Raw genomic sequence first — 17,190 nt, forward strand, 5'->3', positions numbered from 1 at the left:
GGCAGTGCAAACCTGGGCACAAACAGAGCGAAGTCAAAGGTTCACAGAAATAGCAGCTGGAGGTGAAGCAGCTGGAGGTGAAAACTAGCAGAACTGTTTATAAAACACATTTATAGTTTACATGAATGTCCAGATCAAGTCATTAGCGATAGGGGAGTTCAATTCACTGCAAGGTTTTGGGGGAGGTTCATGCAATTATTGGGAGCAGAAAGAGGGCCGAACTCCTCCCATTTCCAGAGGTGGCATATAATGGGGCCTCTCATTCATCAATCGGAAAATCCCGGTTCGAAATAATTTATGGTCAAGAAGTGGCCCCTTTGCCGAAGCTGCCAGAGTGGGGGAAGGAGGAATTCCTAGGTAGTGAAGAATGGCCAGATAAGATTAGATCTGGATGGGACGAAGTAATAAAATCATTACAGGAGGCCCAAAAGAAATACAAACTGTTCGCTGACCGAAAATGGAGGGAGGGGGAGAAGCTGGAAGAGGGCAAGCTGGTTTGGCTGTGCACCAAGAACATTAAATTAGATTTCCCATCAAGGAAACTGTCCCCACGTTATATAGGTCCATTTAGAATCTCCAGTAAAATCAATGAGGTCACATACAAATTACGGCTGCCTAAAGATTTGGGGAAAATACACCTGGTGTTCCATTGTTTGTTAAAGAAATATCAAGGATCTCTGAATAAAGAAGGATTGTAGGTATGATTGGTGTTTCCATTCCAGGAAGAAGAAGAGGAGGACGCCATGTCAGGACCCAGTTTCCAGGCCCTCAGTATTAGCGCTGAAAACTAGGGTCCTGACGTAAGACTTTGATAAGAATTCTGCAGCTGTCGACCTTGGAAGACAACAGTTTATAGTATGGTGGGAACATTGCGTGGCGTTTTCCACTTGGCGGGAATTGTGCTTTCAAATGAGGGGGAGTGTATATAAAGAGAGACCAGCGGCTGCTGGTCAAACTCGGCTTTTCATATGTCCATGTATCCAGTAGTAAAGATTCTTTTTGATACCAGAACGCAGTCCTGTGTCTTCATTGGGAACAACTGCTGTGAGCTGACAGCATATTCTTTGAGAACACAGAAATGCTGGACCACTCTAAAAACCACCATGTCAGACTACACAGATAAGCCGTTGAAATCCACAAGCATGTGGACAATTTCAACAGAAAGGAGAAAATCGTGAAAATGAACAAAATCTGGCTACCAGTATTAAAAAAAACTAAAATTTCAACAGCAAAACAACAGAAAGTAAACAACCAGGCACATCTAATCACCTTTCAACTAAAGATTACCCCAGGCACTGCCAGGCCATCAAATGCTAATCAAGGTGGTCAGTTGAAACATTACACCTAGCTCCAACAGACAAGAGTCCTTTGTCCCACCCTGGTCATTCCACAGATGTATAAACCCATTTTCCTAGTTCCAACAGACCTAGCTACCTCTGAGTATGCTTGCCTTAGATGCAGGTGAAACGTCAGGAGAAAATACCTCTAGAACGTGGCCATATAGCCCGAAAAAACCTACAACAACCCTGTGTGTGGTTATGTTTGGGAGGATGTGTGTATATATTTATGTGTGTGTCCTTAGGCATGTGTATGCATATATGTTTGTCTGTGAATCATTTTCAATATAAACGATGGATGGTCATCTGTCAGGAGGCCTTTGGTTGTGTCTGGTAGGAGGGGCAAGCCAAGGACTGGATGGCCTGTATGGCCCCTTCTAAATCTATGATTATCTATCTATCTATCTATCTATCTATCTATCTATCTATCTACATATGCATATTATGAATAGTTATCTATATCTACAGCTGGATGGCCCTTTGTAAGGAGGGCTTTGATTGTGTTCTCCTGCCCTGTTGAAGGGGGTTGGACTGGGTGCCTTTGATATTATGATAGTATATCTCCCTGATATATTGAAATCTTGGGGTTTCTACTATTATTATTATTTGGTTGTTGTATGTTTTTCAGGCTATATGGCCATGTTCCAGTAGCATTCTCTCCTGACATTTCACCTGCATCTCTGGCAAGCATCCACAGAGGTTGTGAGGTTTCACAACCCATGAGGATGCTTGCCATAGATGCAGGCGAAGCGTCAGGAGAGAATGCTTCTAGAACATGGCCATATAGCCTGAAAAACCTACAACAACCCAATAATAATAATAGCAGAAACCCCAGGGGCCATCAAGTTCAACTCCCTTCTGCCATGCAGGAAAAGCACAATCAAAGCACCCCCTTTGTGGTGGGAGGAAAAAGGGGTTTGGGAAGCAAGAAAGGCAAGGGAAAAAGGCTTTGGGTGGCAAGGGAAGCAGGGAAAGCGGGAAAGAGGAGGGAAAGCTTGGAAGAGGAGGGGAGGAGGAACCACAGCACTCTTCAGTATGCTCCGCAAAGCCCCAAGGGCTTCGCGGAGCACACTTTGAGAAACACTGCTCTAAGCTATAGCCTTACCAATCAAATTGCTTCTAAACATCTTCCTTTGTTTACCTTACATACTTAAACATCACAACAGTGGTGATGGTTTCTATGCTGTTAAGTCCAGAGGAGGGCAACTAAAATGATCAAGGGTCCGGAGAACAAGCCTTATGAGGAGTGGCTTAAAGAGCTGGGCATTTTTAGCCTGCAGAAGAGAAGGCTGAGAGGAGACATGATAGCCATATATAAATATGTGAGAGGAAGTCATAGGGAGGAGGGAGCAAGCTTGTTTTCTGCTTCCCTGGAGACTAGGACACGGAACTGGACACAGGATAAATAAAAAGTGCTGATGTTAAGAGACTCCTAGATCAGCATGCATCAACATTACAAATTAGGGCCCCTTCCACACAGCTGTATAAAATCCACATTGTACTGGGTTATTTGGCAGCGTGGACTCAGATAATACTGTTCAAAGCAGATATTGTGGATTACCTGCCTTGATATTCTGGGTTATATGTCTGTGTGGAAGGGCCCTAATATAGTTTGGAAGTTCACAGACAAAACTATGGAAACCCAAGGGGAGCTTACCTACCATATAAAAGCTCAGAAATCTAATTTAACCTGCTTATTCTTGTCTTAACTGTCACAGTGTAAAAAGGCACATTAATTGGGGGCCAAACCCTACAGCATGTTAGGTCCTTTCTTTCTGAATACAAGGTCCCCATGTAAATGGGAAAATGTTAACAGGACTGTAAATGTCAGGTGACATTTAAATGGTGATCACAGGATAATATAGACAATAACTATCAATCCTTCCTCTGTGGTGTATCGATTATGCATCTGTAATGCATGAACAAACTGAATACCACCCATTTCTTTGATCCATGCATGTGCTCATTAAAAGTGCACAATGATGCCTCACAGACTGCCAGTGTATTTCAGCTACGCTGCTCCACTAATCGCCAGTCCTGGTCCCTAAAGACCAAGTTGCTTAGCTATTCAGTTATAGAGCACTAGCTATTTTGTAGCTGCTGAAAGAAATGCAATAGAATTAAACCTGAAATATAGTTTGTGTAATAGCTTTCCCCCTGAGTATCCTGCATCACACTTAAATTGGCTTAAATCAGACCCATGAATAACAATCTTTGAAGGTAGTGCTTTAACGTTGTGTCTCTCTGATTTGGTGCCCAATAATCTGTTCTGAAAATAATTGTTACCTTGATTTAAAAACAATGCAAGGGTGTATGGGGGGGGGGGGGGTTACTGCTCTTTTTTAGGGATAACATTTAGTAAAGATGATTTTTGTTGTTTTTTCGTTCAGTCACTTCCGACTCTTTGTGACCTCATGTACCAGCCTACATCAGAGCTCCCTGTCAGCCGTGGCCACCCCAAGCTCCTTTAAGGTCAAGCCAGTCACTTCAAAGGATAACATCTATCCATCTTTCCCTTGGTCTGTCCCTCTTCCTTTTTCCCTCTATTTTCCCCAGCATCATTATCTTCTCCAAGCTTTCCTGTCTTCTCATTATGTGGCCAAAGTACTTGATCTTAGCCTCTAATATCCTTCCCTCCAGTGAGCAGTTGGGTTTTATTTACTGGAGTATGGACTGGTTTCATCTTGCGGTCCAAGGCATTCTCAGAATTTTCCTCCAACACCACAGTTCAAAAGCATCTATCTTCCTTCACTCAGTCTTCCTTATGGTCCAGCTCTTGCATCCATAGGTTACCATGCTGTATGTCTTCATTTCTAAGGCACAAATCATCTTATTGGGACTGAAGGCAATCTGATCATGAACTTTCTTGATTTGTTTAGAGAGATTTTTCCTTTGCATTCCTCTAAGGTTGAGAGAGCATGATTTGCCCCGTGGTCATTAGTGGGTTTTCATGGGATTCAAACCCTGGTTCAGTTCTTAAACCACTACACCACACTAGCTCTATTTTAGAAAAAACACCAAGATCAAAACTTATGATCCCTTTAAAATGCACATTTAATTCAACGATGCTGTCCAACCCAGAATAAGACATCTTATAAATGGAATCTAGTGGTTGGTAATTTAGTATATTTTTAAAATCCCAACTGAGATCAATTTAAAATAATTTATTCTTTCACATATAAGCATTTACCATGAGCATCAAACTATGTTATATTTGAATATTCGGAGCTGACACTTTCTGTAAACAAAGCACAAGCAATGACAACAAATCAATTAATGTGATATGTGAGTTGGAAAGTAACATGATGCGATTTCAATCATATATGAGTGAAAGCATTATAGATAATTTGAAAATTTGTAATAACAGATACATTTCATCCAAAGATATGAATTTTGATTGATTTCTCAGTGAGAAAATTACAAATTATGATGTGATCTATTAACCAATTACTAATAGGGATTGATTACAAAATAATTATTTTTGTATATAAGTAGTTTTATACTTTATAGTCTATTTAATGCCTAGACCACAGGTCTTTCACATATAGGACAAACAAACAAATACATACAAATCAGATTATTAAATACAAAACACAAAACACACCATTAAAATACTATATAAACCACTAAAATACTACATAAATTAATTGTGGAATGTACCCTTAGCATACTACATAAAATACTATATGAACTAGCTGTTGCATAATTAAAAACCAAGTAAAATGCAGTATTATTAAAACATTAGTAAAACCACCAGATTTCAAAATTGTGTGTGCTTGGGTAAAAGAGTTAAAATACTAAGACCAACAATCTAGCCACTGGGTTGTTGTAGGTTTTTTCGGACTATATGGCCATGTTCTAGAGGCATTCTCTCCTGACGTTTCACCTGCATCTATGGCAAGCATCCTCAGAGGTTGTATACATCTAGCAACTTACCTTTGCAGCTTTATATGTATGGCACTAAGGAAAAGCATCTGTCTGGCACTATTAACACAATTACAATATTAATGTTAACAAGAAGAAACCACTAGGTGGCAGAACAAGAAATCAAAACAAAAAGTAAATGGAAAAAAGCACACAGTTGTCTTTCAAATGAAGAATTCATTCTGCACATGTTTTCTAAGTTTTAGAATTAATAAAGTCAATTGGGGCAAACTGCATCACTACAGCTGCTTAAACATCTAACACCTTTTTAAAATATCACCTTTCTATGGCCCCATCTACACTGCCATATACAATCCAAATTATCTGCTTCGCACCGGATTATATAAAAGTGTAGACTCATAATCCAGTTCAAAGCAGATAATCTAGATTATATGATTCAATAATCAAGATTGTATGGCAATGTAGATCCAGCCTAACCTTGTTATTATGATGAGACATCATATCTAAGAAGTTCTTTCCCTATGGGGAAGAAACTGCTTTCTAGAATGAATAACAGTGGAAAATATGCCTTATAAAATATACAGGAAGAAACAGGTGAAACAAGTCAGTCCCACATAAGACTATAGCTGGGTTGGAGTACCTAGAGATTCCTAGAGAGGTATCATCTCTCAGAATTTTCTAGATCCTCCAATTCAATTCTATGGAAACTTCAGGGGGAAGGATATCATAGAACCATGTGAAGGATCTAGAAATTGCATAGATAGGTCATTTTAACCTAGGTGCAGATAAGTGAAAGATAAGTATTTGTTCTGCAGTTAGAGTTCCTACTGTACTTCTTTCCAGTTATGTTCTGGCACAATAATCACTGCAGATCTTATATTATAATGTAATACCAGACTGATTTTTCTCCCCATTTTGCAGATTTGGGAAGTAAAAGTGATACCTAAAGCCCTAAATGGTTCAGGCCCTCCTTACCTCTCCGAATGCATCTCCTCCTATGAACCAACTAGGACATTAAGATCATCTGGGGAGGCCCTGCTCTCAGTCCCGCCTGCATCACATGCGTGCCTGGAGGGAACGAGAGGCAGGGCCTTCTCAGTGGTGGCCCCTCGGCTGTGGAATGCCCTTCCTATAGATATCAGATCGGCCCCATCCCTATTGGCGTTTCGGGGGAAAGTGAAGACCTGGATGTTCGAACAAGCATTCGATTAAGCAGTGTAATGAATATAGGAACATGGATTAACGGATGAGATTGGATTCTGATTTTACTGATGAGACGCGAATGGTTGTTATATTGATGTTTAATTGTTGATGATGCTATTGTTTTAACTGTCCCATAATAGTTTTATGATGCTTTCCATTGAATTTTGCTGTTGTTAACTGCTTTGAGTTGCCTGAGGGCTGAGAAAAGCGGTATATAAATGAAGTAAAGAAATAATAATTAGTACCCAGCATCCCTGTGTTTAACACCCCATTATACAGGCCCTAACGTGTTTCACAATAGCCTTTCCATACTCTTTGAATATTCTGACACATGCCTAATATTTCTCTGGCTTTGTTTCTGCACAGCCAAGACATACTGGATATCCAGCAGCTGTTCCCTCATTCATACAAATAGACTCTTGCCTTGTTTCTTTCACTGGGGGAGGACCCCAGCCCAACACACATGTTGCCGCCTTACCTGGAACAATGCCAAGCTGAAAGACAAATACAGCTTGGTGGCACTTTATGACAATTGCTCTAAAAGTCAGTTTGTACAAAAATAGAAAAGAAAAACACCCAGGCAACTGCAGGCATTATATAACTAGCTTGAAATGTTAAGATACATTCTAAAGCACAAATGGTGACATATTGTAGTATCTCATATAAAAAATATTTGAGTGATTTGTTGTTGTTGTTTATTCGTTTAGTCACTTCCGACTCTTCTTGACCTCATGAACCAGCCTACATCAGAGCTCCCTGTTGGCCATCCTCAGCTCCTTCAAAGTCAAGCCAGTCACTTCACAAAGTCAAGCCACTGCTTATGGGATGAGGTCCTAAACCAGATTCCTAACTGGTATGGTGTACAGAGAGCCAACAAGAGCTTTAAGAACATGCACAAGAGTTATCAGCTAACTCTCCCAGAATTCTTACAGCTAACTAACTCAGTCTAGAGAGCTAATCCCTTGTGCTATCTCCCACATGAAATCAGGTAGCTATCTGACCTTTCCTGTCAGCTAATCAGCCCTCCCTGACACAGACGCTCTCTCTCTGAAAACCCAGTTTCCAAAAACACTTCTTCCACCAGCTCCCAATTCTCTTCTCATCAGAAGCTGAAATCTTTTTCCCTTCTAAGGCTTGGCTCCTCCCATCTGCTCTAGCCAATCCCAGGAGACCTCAAACTCCTCCCATCTTCTAGCTATCCTCACTCAAGATGGCTCCTTCCCTGGCGTACACTCTCAAAATGGAGGCTTGTCCTACTGTTATCCAGGCTTCCTTCTTGGCCTACTAGGTAAGATTCACTACAGAGGGCAATAGGCAATGGCAGTTTCCCTCATGGCTTAAGAAGCACATTATTTCACCTCTACCATACCTTTCACCCCAGGACCATATAGACATGGATCCTTGTAGGGGCAATGACATTCCTCATAGTATTTGCATCCACTTTATGCCCCATGACCCCCTTCAGAAAGACATGTGTTGAAGACAGCCATCTGTAAATAAAAATAAAATAGCTATAACACACACCACACACAAAAAAAACCAATGCATGGGGCTTTATTTTTTATTTATTTATTTGCTTGATTTATACCCCACCTTTCTCACCCCTGCAGGGGGACCCAAGGTGGCTTACAATTCCTGCAAGATTCAATGCCACTTAAAACATAGTGATAAACCTATCCCATATACTAAAAACAGTTAAAACAGTTAAATAATGAAACACATAGAATAATAACAGATTAAAACATATAAAGTGAATGATTCCATTCATCTGTAATCCTTTCTCATAATCCTTATTCAGATTGGGTCGAAACCATAATGACTCATTCTGCAAATGCTTGTGTATAGAGCCATGTCTTTACCTTTCTTCTGAAAACCAGAAGAGATAGGGTCTGCCTGATGTCACTGGAGAGGGAATTCCACAACTGGGGGGGGGGGGGCACCATTGGGAAGGCCCTGTATTCATCCCCACCAATCGTGCTTGCAAAGCTGGTGGAACTGAGAGCAGGGCCTCCCCAGCTGATCTTAAAGCTCTTGTTCGCTCTCTCTACATCATACCAGTTAGGAATCTGGTTTAGGACCTCATCCCATAAGCAGTGAACTATCTTACCCCATTCCCTCCCATCTTTCCCTGTTTTCTGGGATGGTCATCCATCCCATGTCCTTACTGCATCAATGCCTGTCCTTCTCCAACTTTCTCTCACATTCTGCTGTTTGGAGTTGGATAATACTGGTCTCCTGAAGACAGCTTTAAAGCTCCGTTTCCATACGCTACAGAAACTGAGCTCCACAAAGTCCTACTGGAAGTGCCCTTACATCATATGATGGCCTCCGTGGGATTCCCATGGGACTCCATTTCCAAAGCGCATGGATACAGAGCCCTAAAGCTATGGGATGAAGTCCTTAGTATTTGGGTTGCCAGGTATAATTTATTACAAGGAATGCCTCCTATTTGAGAAAGTTTCTCCCTACACACTTGTAGCACTTCCCCCTTCTCGTTCTTTCCATCTTACTCCATGTATACTTGTAGTGTGAGCTACATACTTATAGCTTGGGACATTTCCTCTTATGAGCTGTAAGAAATTTGTTCCAATCCAATATATTATTATTATTATTATTATTATCTTTATTTGTACCCCGCTAGCATCTCCCGAAGGACTCGATGCGGCTTACAAAGGCCAAGGCCTCAAACACAACATAACAATACAAACCTAAAGCAAATTAAAAACAATTAAAACAATATTAAACAGCAAAACAACAAGCAATAAACAATACACCAAAACACAATAAAACTGGGCCGGGCCAGAGTAAAGGGTACAGAATTAAAAGTGCTGATGTGACAGGTGATATGTAAGGATTATAGGGTAAGTGCAGAGTGCAGAGTGCGGCATTCTTAGTTCTAATAAAGTGCTTCTGGGACTTGGTATTGGAGATTTCCTATTCTGGGAAGGCACATCGGAACAGCCAGGTCTTCAAGACCAGGCCTGAAACCAGACTGTGACTGATCTAGGTAGTTGATGTCATCTAAAAAGCCCTGGAGCTGGGACATGATTTGAATATGTGTGTAATCCAACTGAGATCTTGCCAAGGTGCCCCCCCCACACACACACACACACATATACACACACAAAGGAATACTCTGTTTGGAATCTTTGTCTCTCTTTTAGTTATTTCTTCCAGTACCAATCTATGTTTCTTTCATTCATTTTATTAATGTTTTATGAAACAGCTGCTACCTTTTCCCAGCTGAATGCAGATCGCTAAAGTTTTTAACATCATGTAACCCATCTTATTTCCATATTCTGACCTATGACCCATACATTTCCAGCAATTCTGAGGGGTGTATTCATAGGTCAGTCCATATTGTTTTGTGTGAATTGATTAATGTGATTTAATTTTGTCCCATAGACAGCCAGCAGAAATTTGAGATTCCTTTTAAACAAAGAAAAACTCACAAAAGAAAAACAGCAGTAGGAAAAATAATCATTTTTAAAACGTGAGCACTGGATATCATACAATAAGAATTTCATTTACTTAAAATGAAGTAAATCATGTTTAAAGCACCAAAGTAAACATAATCTGAGATTAAGCTTCAACATGAATCCAAATTTAGGAGGTTTTGCATCTCTGCCAAAGTGTAATGAATCTTTCTCCATGGCTCAAATAAAGTATGAGTACCTTTTGGAGGTGTTCAGACACAACATCACTGGGCTTCCAGGAGACTGTATTTTCATAAACATTTACCATGTTATCTAGAAAGTCAATAATAATAATAATCACCATCATCATCATCTTTATTTATAGCCCGCCACCATCTCAATAAAGGGGACTCGGGGCGGTTTACATGACGCCAAAGCCAGTAGTGCATTACAACAGAATAAAACCATAAACACAGAACAAACATTGCAATAAAATAAAACATAAGAATACAATAAAACAGTGCAAAAAATACAGTGAGAGATAAATCACAATCACAATGAGCAGGCCACATGTACAAGATAAAATGATAAAAAACTCAGGATGAGATAGAAATGAAACAGAAATATTTATGAGGGAGAAACTCATTGGGTACATAGTAGTGGAGACAGGCTTTCAAGCAGGCAGCGGGATGTACAGTGTGGAGACAAATATTTGGAGGGAGCAAGCAAAAGGAGAAGTAAGGTCACTCTCCAAAGGCACAATGGAAAAGCCATGTTTTAAGATCCTTCTTGAAGGTTGCTAGAGTGGGGGCTTACCTAGTCTCACTAGGCAATGAATTCCAGAGTCAACATGTTTTCTTGAATATGTGAAGTTTCAGCTGATAGTGAAATGGATATCACTGAAGTCCTTAGTGGATTTTCTCTGAAGCAGCTGTGTAGACAATGGCAGTCCGCAGGTCCGTCATGACACACTCAAAACCCTGAGTGTCAGCACTTGGAAGCTCTTGGAATAAAACACAGTCAGAAAGGCAAATCCTGGATACAGTTTTATTTTCATCTTACCATAAGCGATAGGAAGACAGTACTGAAGAATTCCTGCCAAACCCCCTGTGTATATCATCCTACTGTCCCATCCCCCTCTACTGGCTATATTCAGTTCCCAAGGCTAACCTACAGTTTCTATTCTCCCCAGTCCAGACAATTCTTATCTCTCCTTCCTTCTCCCCCCCTCTCAATCTGTTTCTCTCCTTCTTCCTTCCTCCCCCTCTCAATCTCCATGTCACGGGGTGGATGGAGCAGCCCATTCTAAGCTGGTACTTAACACCCCTCCAGTGAAGCAGCCCTGTAAAGAAAGGAAGGAAAGCGGGGGGGGGGGGGGGGGGGGACGGGACACAAGGAGCAAGTCAATGTCCAGGCTTATGAGGAAAGTCTTTGTGGAACAGTCTTAACAATCTGGGAGCCTGCACATAGAATCATAGAGTTGGAAGAGACCTCGTGGGCCATCAAGTCCAACCCACTGCCAAGAAGCAGGAAAATTGCATTCAAAGCCCCCACCGCCACCCCCCCCACCCTGACAGATGGCCATCCAGACCTCTACCTCTGAGGATGCTTGCCATAGATGCAGGCGAAACGTCAGGAGAAATGCCTGTAGAACATGGCTCTATAGCCCGAAAAAACCCACAAGAACCTAGTGATTCCAGCCATGAAAGCCTTCGACAATACATCCAGCCTCTGTTTAAAAGCTTCCAAAGAAGGAGCCTCTACCACTCCAGGGCAGAGATTTCCACTGTTGAATATCTCTCACAGTCAGGAAGTTTTTCCTAATGTTCAGATGGAATCTCCTGTCATTGTTCCGCGCAATTATTCCGTGTCCTAGTCTCCAGGGCAGCAGAAAACAAGCTTGCTCCTCCTCCCTATGACTTCCTCACACATATTTATACATGGCTATCATATCTCCTCTCAGCCTTCTCTTCTTCAGGTTAAACATGCCCAGCTCTTTAAGCCGCACCTTATGGGGCTTATTCCCCAGACCCTTGATAATTTTAGTCACCCCCCTCAGGACACATTCCAGCTTGTCAATATCTCTCTTCAATTGTGGTTCCCAGAATTGGACACAATATTCCAGGTGTGCACTAACCAAGGCAGAATAGAGGGATAGCAGGATCTCCCTGGATCTAGACACTATGTTCCTATTGATGCAGGCCAAACTCCTATTGGTTTTTTTTGCCACCGCATCACATTGTTGGCTCATGTTTAACTTGTTGTCCATGAGGACACCAAGATCTTTTCACTTGTACTGCTCTCGAGCCATGCATCCCCCATTTTGTATCTTTACATATCATTTTTTTCTGCCTAAGGGGAGTATCTTGCATTTGTCACTGTTGAATTTCATTTTGGCCCAATTACAGATGTTGCCTCGCCCACATTGGACTAGTTTGTTTGCCAGAAGGTCATGGGGGACCTTGTCAAAGGCCTTACTGAAGTCCAGATATGCTACATGAACGGTATTCCCCACATCTACCCAACTTGTAACTCTATTGAAAAAAGAGATCAGATTAGTCTGGCATGACTTGTTTTTGATAAATACGTGTTGACTATTCGGTGACCACATTTATTTCTAAGTGTTTGCTTAACAATCTTTTCCAGAATTTTGCCTGGTATCGACATGAGGCTGACCGGACAGTAATTGTCTGGGTCGTCCTTTTTTCCCTTCTTGAAGATAGGGACCACATTTGCCCTCCTCCAAGCCACTGGAACTTCTCTCATTCTCCAAGAACTGTCACATATTCAGGAGTCACCCTACTGGCAAGGGATGGGGTGTATCTCACACAAGTAGGAAAACATATTTTTGCTCACAGACTCACAAACCTCATTACGCGCATTTTAAACTAGGTCCACTGGGGGAGGGGGACAACAGCCTTGCGAATAGTAATTCACCCACAATGTCAGGGAACTGCCAGAAGGCTAAACTGAGGTTTGGACAAACACAACAAAGACCAAGTATCGAAAGCACAATAATCCCAAATAAACAGCTCAAGGGAAGATCTTAACAGATTAGAGAGATGAGCCAAAACTAACAAAATAAAATTGAACAGTGGCAAATGCAAGATACTCCACTTAGGTGGAAAATAAATGTATTTATTTATTTATTTATTGTGTCAGGGGCAACCAGACAATTTTATTACATTTCTAACAGAACAAAACAAACAAACAAACAGACAGACAGACAAAACACAAAATTTGCAAGCTTGGTAGTTGATTAAATGTCCTTTGACCAGTAGCTGGCCACTTGGAGTGCCTCTGATGTTGCCGCAAGGAGGTCCTCCATTGTGCATGTAGCAGGGCTCAGGTTGCATTGCAGCAGGTGGTGGAAAAAATGAAATGCTCTCAATCCAGCTTACTCATACAAAGGGCCAATCTAGATAAAGTTTATTCAAAGACTCAGTATGTTATAGAACTTCAGAGTTATGCAAACAAAGACAAAAATAAAGTGCGCATGAATATATATAACATGTTTGTTGTTCATTTGTTCAGTCGTCTCCGACTCTTCATGACCTCATGGACCAGCCCACGCCAGAGCTCCCTGTTGGCTGTCACCACCCCCAGCTCCTTCAAGGTCAAGCCAGTCACTTCAAGGATGCCATCCATCCATCTTGCCCTTGGTCGGCCCCTCTTCCTTTTGCCTTCCACTTTCCCCAGCATAATTGTCTTCTCTAGGCTTTGCTGTCTCCTCATGATGTGGCCAAAGTACTTCAACTTTGTCTCTAGTATCCTTCCCTCCAGTGAGCAGCCCCTAGTCACTGGACTGTCTCCTTTTCAATGCTTTACGAGACCCCCCCCCCCCTTAATTCCCAAGGTTACAAGGGGAATTGCATGAGATAGGGGCCCAGGCAAAGAGACAGGAACTGGTTGCTTTGGGGAAATTGCTGCAACAGCTAAGGAAATATGCTTATGAGTTGAGACCACCCATACACATGACCCCTACTCATTTATTTAAGCCAAGGGATGAGGTGTGGGTCAAAGATTGGAAAGGCGAGACTTTGCAACTCAAATGGAAAGGTCCTTGTGTGACGATTCTTACATCACCTAGCGCAGTTAATGTAGCAGAAATCAAACATTGGCTCCATTGGACTAGAATTAAGCAAGCTGCCCCCAGTTGGCAGGCTATTCTAGACCCAAAAAACCCACTAAAGCTCAAAATAACCCGAATATGTTTGTTCTAACTAAATGTAGAAAGTTGGCGGAGAAAGAAGATTCAGACTAGACATTACTACAAGACACAAGCCAGGAAGCTGTCTTGTTCAACATACTGTCAGATCTGCACCTACTGTTGGACTAGAACAGTGGCTCTCAACCTGGGGTCCCCAGATGTTTTTGGCCTTCAACTCCCAGAAATCCTAACAGCTGATAAACTGGCTGGTATTTCTGGGAGTTGTAGGCCAAAAACATCTGGGGACCCCAGGTTGAGAACCACTGGACTAGAAGAAACTGGCCCAGGTGCTGTGGCTTAAGTCCATACCTGGAAGTGACTAAGCTCTATGCACTGTCAGACCCCAATTGGAATGGAAAAGAAGAACAGAACTAGACTCTACTGCAACCTACCAGAACGGTTGCTCCATGTACAGTCAGATTCCAACAGAATGAAAGCTTTGTGGGTGATATATGTGTTTATTTGTGTATCAATTTTGAGAAATTGTAACTGGTTTAAAAAGCATGCCAAATTTGTATGACCAATATGGGAGAAATGCCACCTTAATATGTGAGCATTTTGAGACAACTGTAAATTTTTCATTTCTGCCTGCCTTGATTAATGGGAAAGCTATAGTTTGGCTATTCTACTCTTAGAAGAGCAAAAGGCAGACCTATGTTTTTAAAATCCTCCTAGTCTTCTAAATAGGTTGCAACATAGATTAATGCAGGCTTTGAAAGCAACCCCAGGTAAATGTTTTTGACTAAAAGAAGGAAATTCTTCTCAAGTTAGGACATTAAGTAGGTGCATATATCCCTTTCAGTCAATAGCATCTAAAGGGGGGAGTTGATGTGGAGATATTGGAAATATAGATATTTGTACATATATTGTATGTACATTAGAAGCACTGGAAAGCTGACAGAACAAAAGGATGCTGAAGGATCTGTGTCCAAGGCACAGGCAAGATGGTGAACATTCCATGAGGGGGAGATAAGAATGGCCTTGCACAGGCAGATAGAGGTAAAAAGTAAGAAGTGGTGTTCTCTTTCTCCCACTTGACAGATCAAAATAGGCCTCTTGATGGATCTGTATAAGCTGAATCCTAGGATCCCTAATTTGCTGTAAACTGAATGCTGAGACATGCCTCATGCATGTAGAAAGATAGAATTTGATGTTTCTCTTATGCTAAAGTGACATTGTGATTATGTTAACATATGTAGGAGCATGTTTCTTTGTTTGGCTGAATTTGAAGATGTATAAAAGAGAAAGTCGATGCCTTTATCCTCACTCTGGTTTGCTTTTGGAGGAGATTCCATGCCAGGGTCTCAGCTGAAAATAAAACCGTACTTTTCCTGCCTCAAAAAATGATCACTCTTGGTATTATCTCTCCTATCAGCCACAACACTATCTATTGACTTTTTCCTCTTTCTGTTAATATTTGGAAACAACCGTGATCATATATGTAATGGAGGAAGTCATTTCACTCAGTTTTAATATAAACTTGCTGGTTTCAATTAAAATTCTCCAATTAAAGTTTTAATAAGCAACCATTTTTTCTTGATGCTATTTTCTACAATGACAAGAAATTCTAACTGGCATTTGGCTCGCTTTTAAATCCTTTACTGAAGAAATCATATGAACTGTGACCACATGACTTAGTGTGGTTAAAAGGGATAAAAGATGGGGGGAAATGCTTTCTGGGAGTGGACTGGCCAATTTTCAACTATTTGGAATTTATATTTACTTCAGCTAGTGCTGAAGGGCAGAGGGAATGAAAGGATCCAACAATTTCTTTCTGATAGGATGAAAATAAGAACAAACTGGCAGACATCCACCAACAGATGGCGAGAAAGTGACCGAGCCTCAAAATGCCATAAATGAATGTTTAATTCTGATATGTTGGAAGGAATCTCACACATTTTGACCTGATATATACTTTGGAGCCTTCCTCAAGAGTACAAAAAGTCTGCTGATATCTCTGAGGACTATGGTTCCATTTCAAGCAAACTGCCAGATATTTGTTGGAATTAGATTTCATTGGGGAGCACTAGAGAACAAGAAATCAGAAGTGTTTGTGAGAAGGGGCAATTTAGAGAAATATGTAGAGAAAAAGCTAAGAAACGGGAATAGTTGAATTGCTTTCTCCAGCTAGCAGGAAAACAACTTTGAGAAGACAGAAGTCACTGCCATATTTTATTGTGGTTCCAGATATCTTTGTTGGAGGATTGGGAAGTCTCCACAGAGTCTTAAAGGCTACAAGATAGAAAGGGAGGCAGGTCAGCCTGATATCTATGAGTGTCAAACTTCAAGCTGCAGGCTCTATAATCAGTTCTATTTCCTGGATTTTACAAAACTCAAAATAAATATTCCTCAAATACAACAGAATCACCATCTGTCCTCCCAAAATATACACGATGAATGAGAAGAAGAGAGGCAGGGCAGGAGAATGATTCAGAAATCTTCTCATAAATGAGAACACATTCTGCTTATCTTTGGTACACCAAAGTCTGAGGCAACACCAACATTCATTCTCAAATGGGAATACATATCTTTTGCACAGACGGTTGTTTGTATTGTTTGCACCTCTTTGAATAAGTGTTATCAGATGACTGTATTCAGAAACAAGTGCCACCTGTATTTCCATGATATGTTTTAAATATACAGTGCAGTCCCTTCATGCCTATTCACACTTCACAACCATAACACCGTGTTTCTACTTTGCCATGACAATATCCTATAGAATCCTGAGATTTAAGGACAAACATATTGAATTCTGAGCCAGAGATCTACTCTAGTGGCTCAACAAACTACAAATACTAGAATTGCATACGATGCAGCTAAGGCAGCTAGAATTAAATCATAAAGTAGTGTGAAAGAGACTTGGACCTATAAATGGATCATATAATTATAGAGCTGGAAGAAACCACAAAGGTTTCTTCTGTTTTAATCTGTTTTATTGTATTTATATGTTTTTACTGTTTATATGTTTTAACTGTTTATAATTTGATATGGTATATTTATTATTGTGTGTATGTGTATGATGCGGCATTTAATTTTTGCTGTAGTTTGTTAGCTGCTCTGAGTCCCCTTCAGGGTGAGAAGGGTGGGGTATAAATATAGTAAATCATCTATATATCTATATATTTACTATATATATCTA

General features: G+C 40.8%; 1 long non-coding RNA gene across 1 annotated transcript in view; it reads right to left on the reverse strand.

Moving 5' to 3' along the window:
* The window catches only part of LOC137097082 (uncharacterized), a 33,735-nt gene extending 22,893 nt beyond the window's left edge, over positions 1-10,842 (reverse strand). The window contains exons 1-2 of the long non-coding RNA XR_010909960.1: positions 10,658-10,842; positions 7,795-7,915 (exon numbers count right to left, since the gene is read on the reverse strand). This is a non-coding gene — a long non-coding RNA (uncharacterized lncRNA). The remainder of the gene's footprint in view (positions 1-7,794; positions 7,916-10,657) is intronic.
* Between the last annotated feature and the right edge of the window lie 6,348 nt (positions 10,843-17,190).

The sequence above is a fragment of the Anolis sagrei genome, chromosome 5 (genome assembly GCF_037176765.1).
Source record: "Anolis sagrei isolate rAnoSag1 chromosome 5, rAnoSag1.mat, whole genome shotgun sequence".
In the NCBI taxonomy this organism is placed as follows: Eukaryota; Metazoa; Chordata; class Lepidosauria; order Squamata; family Dactyloidae; genus Anolis; species Anolis sagrei.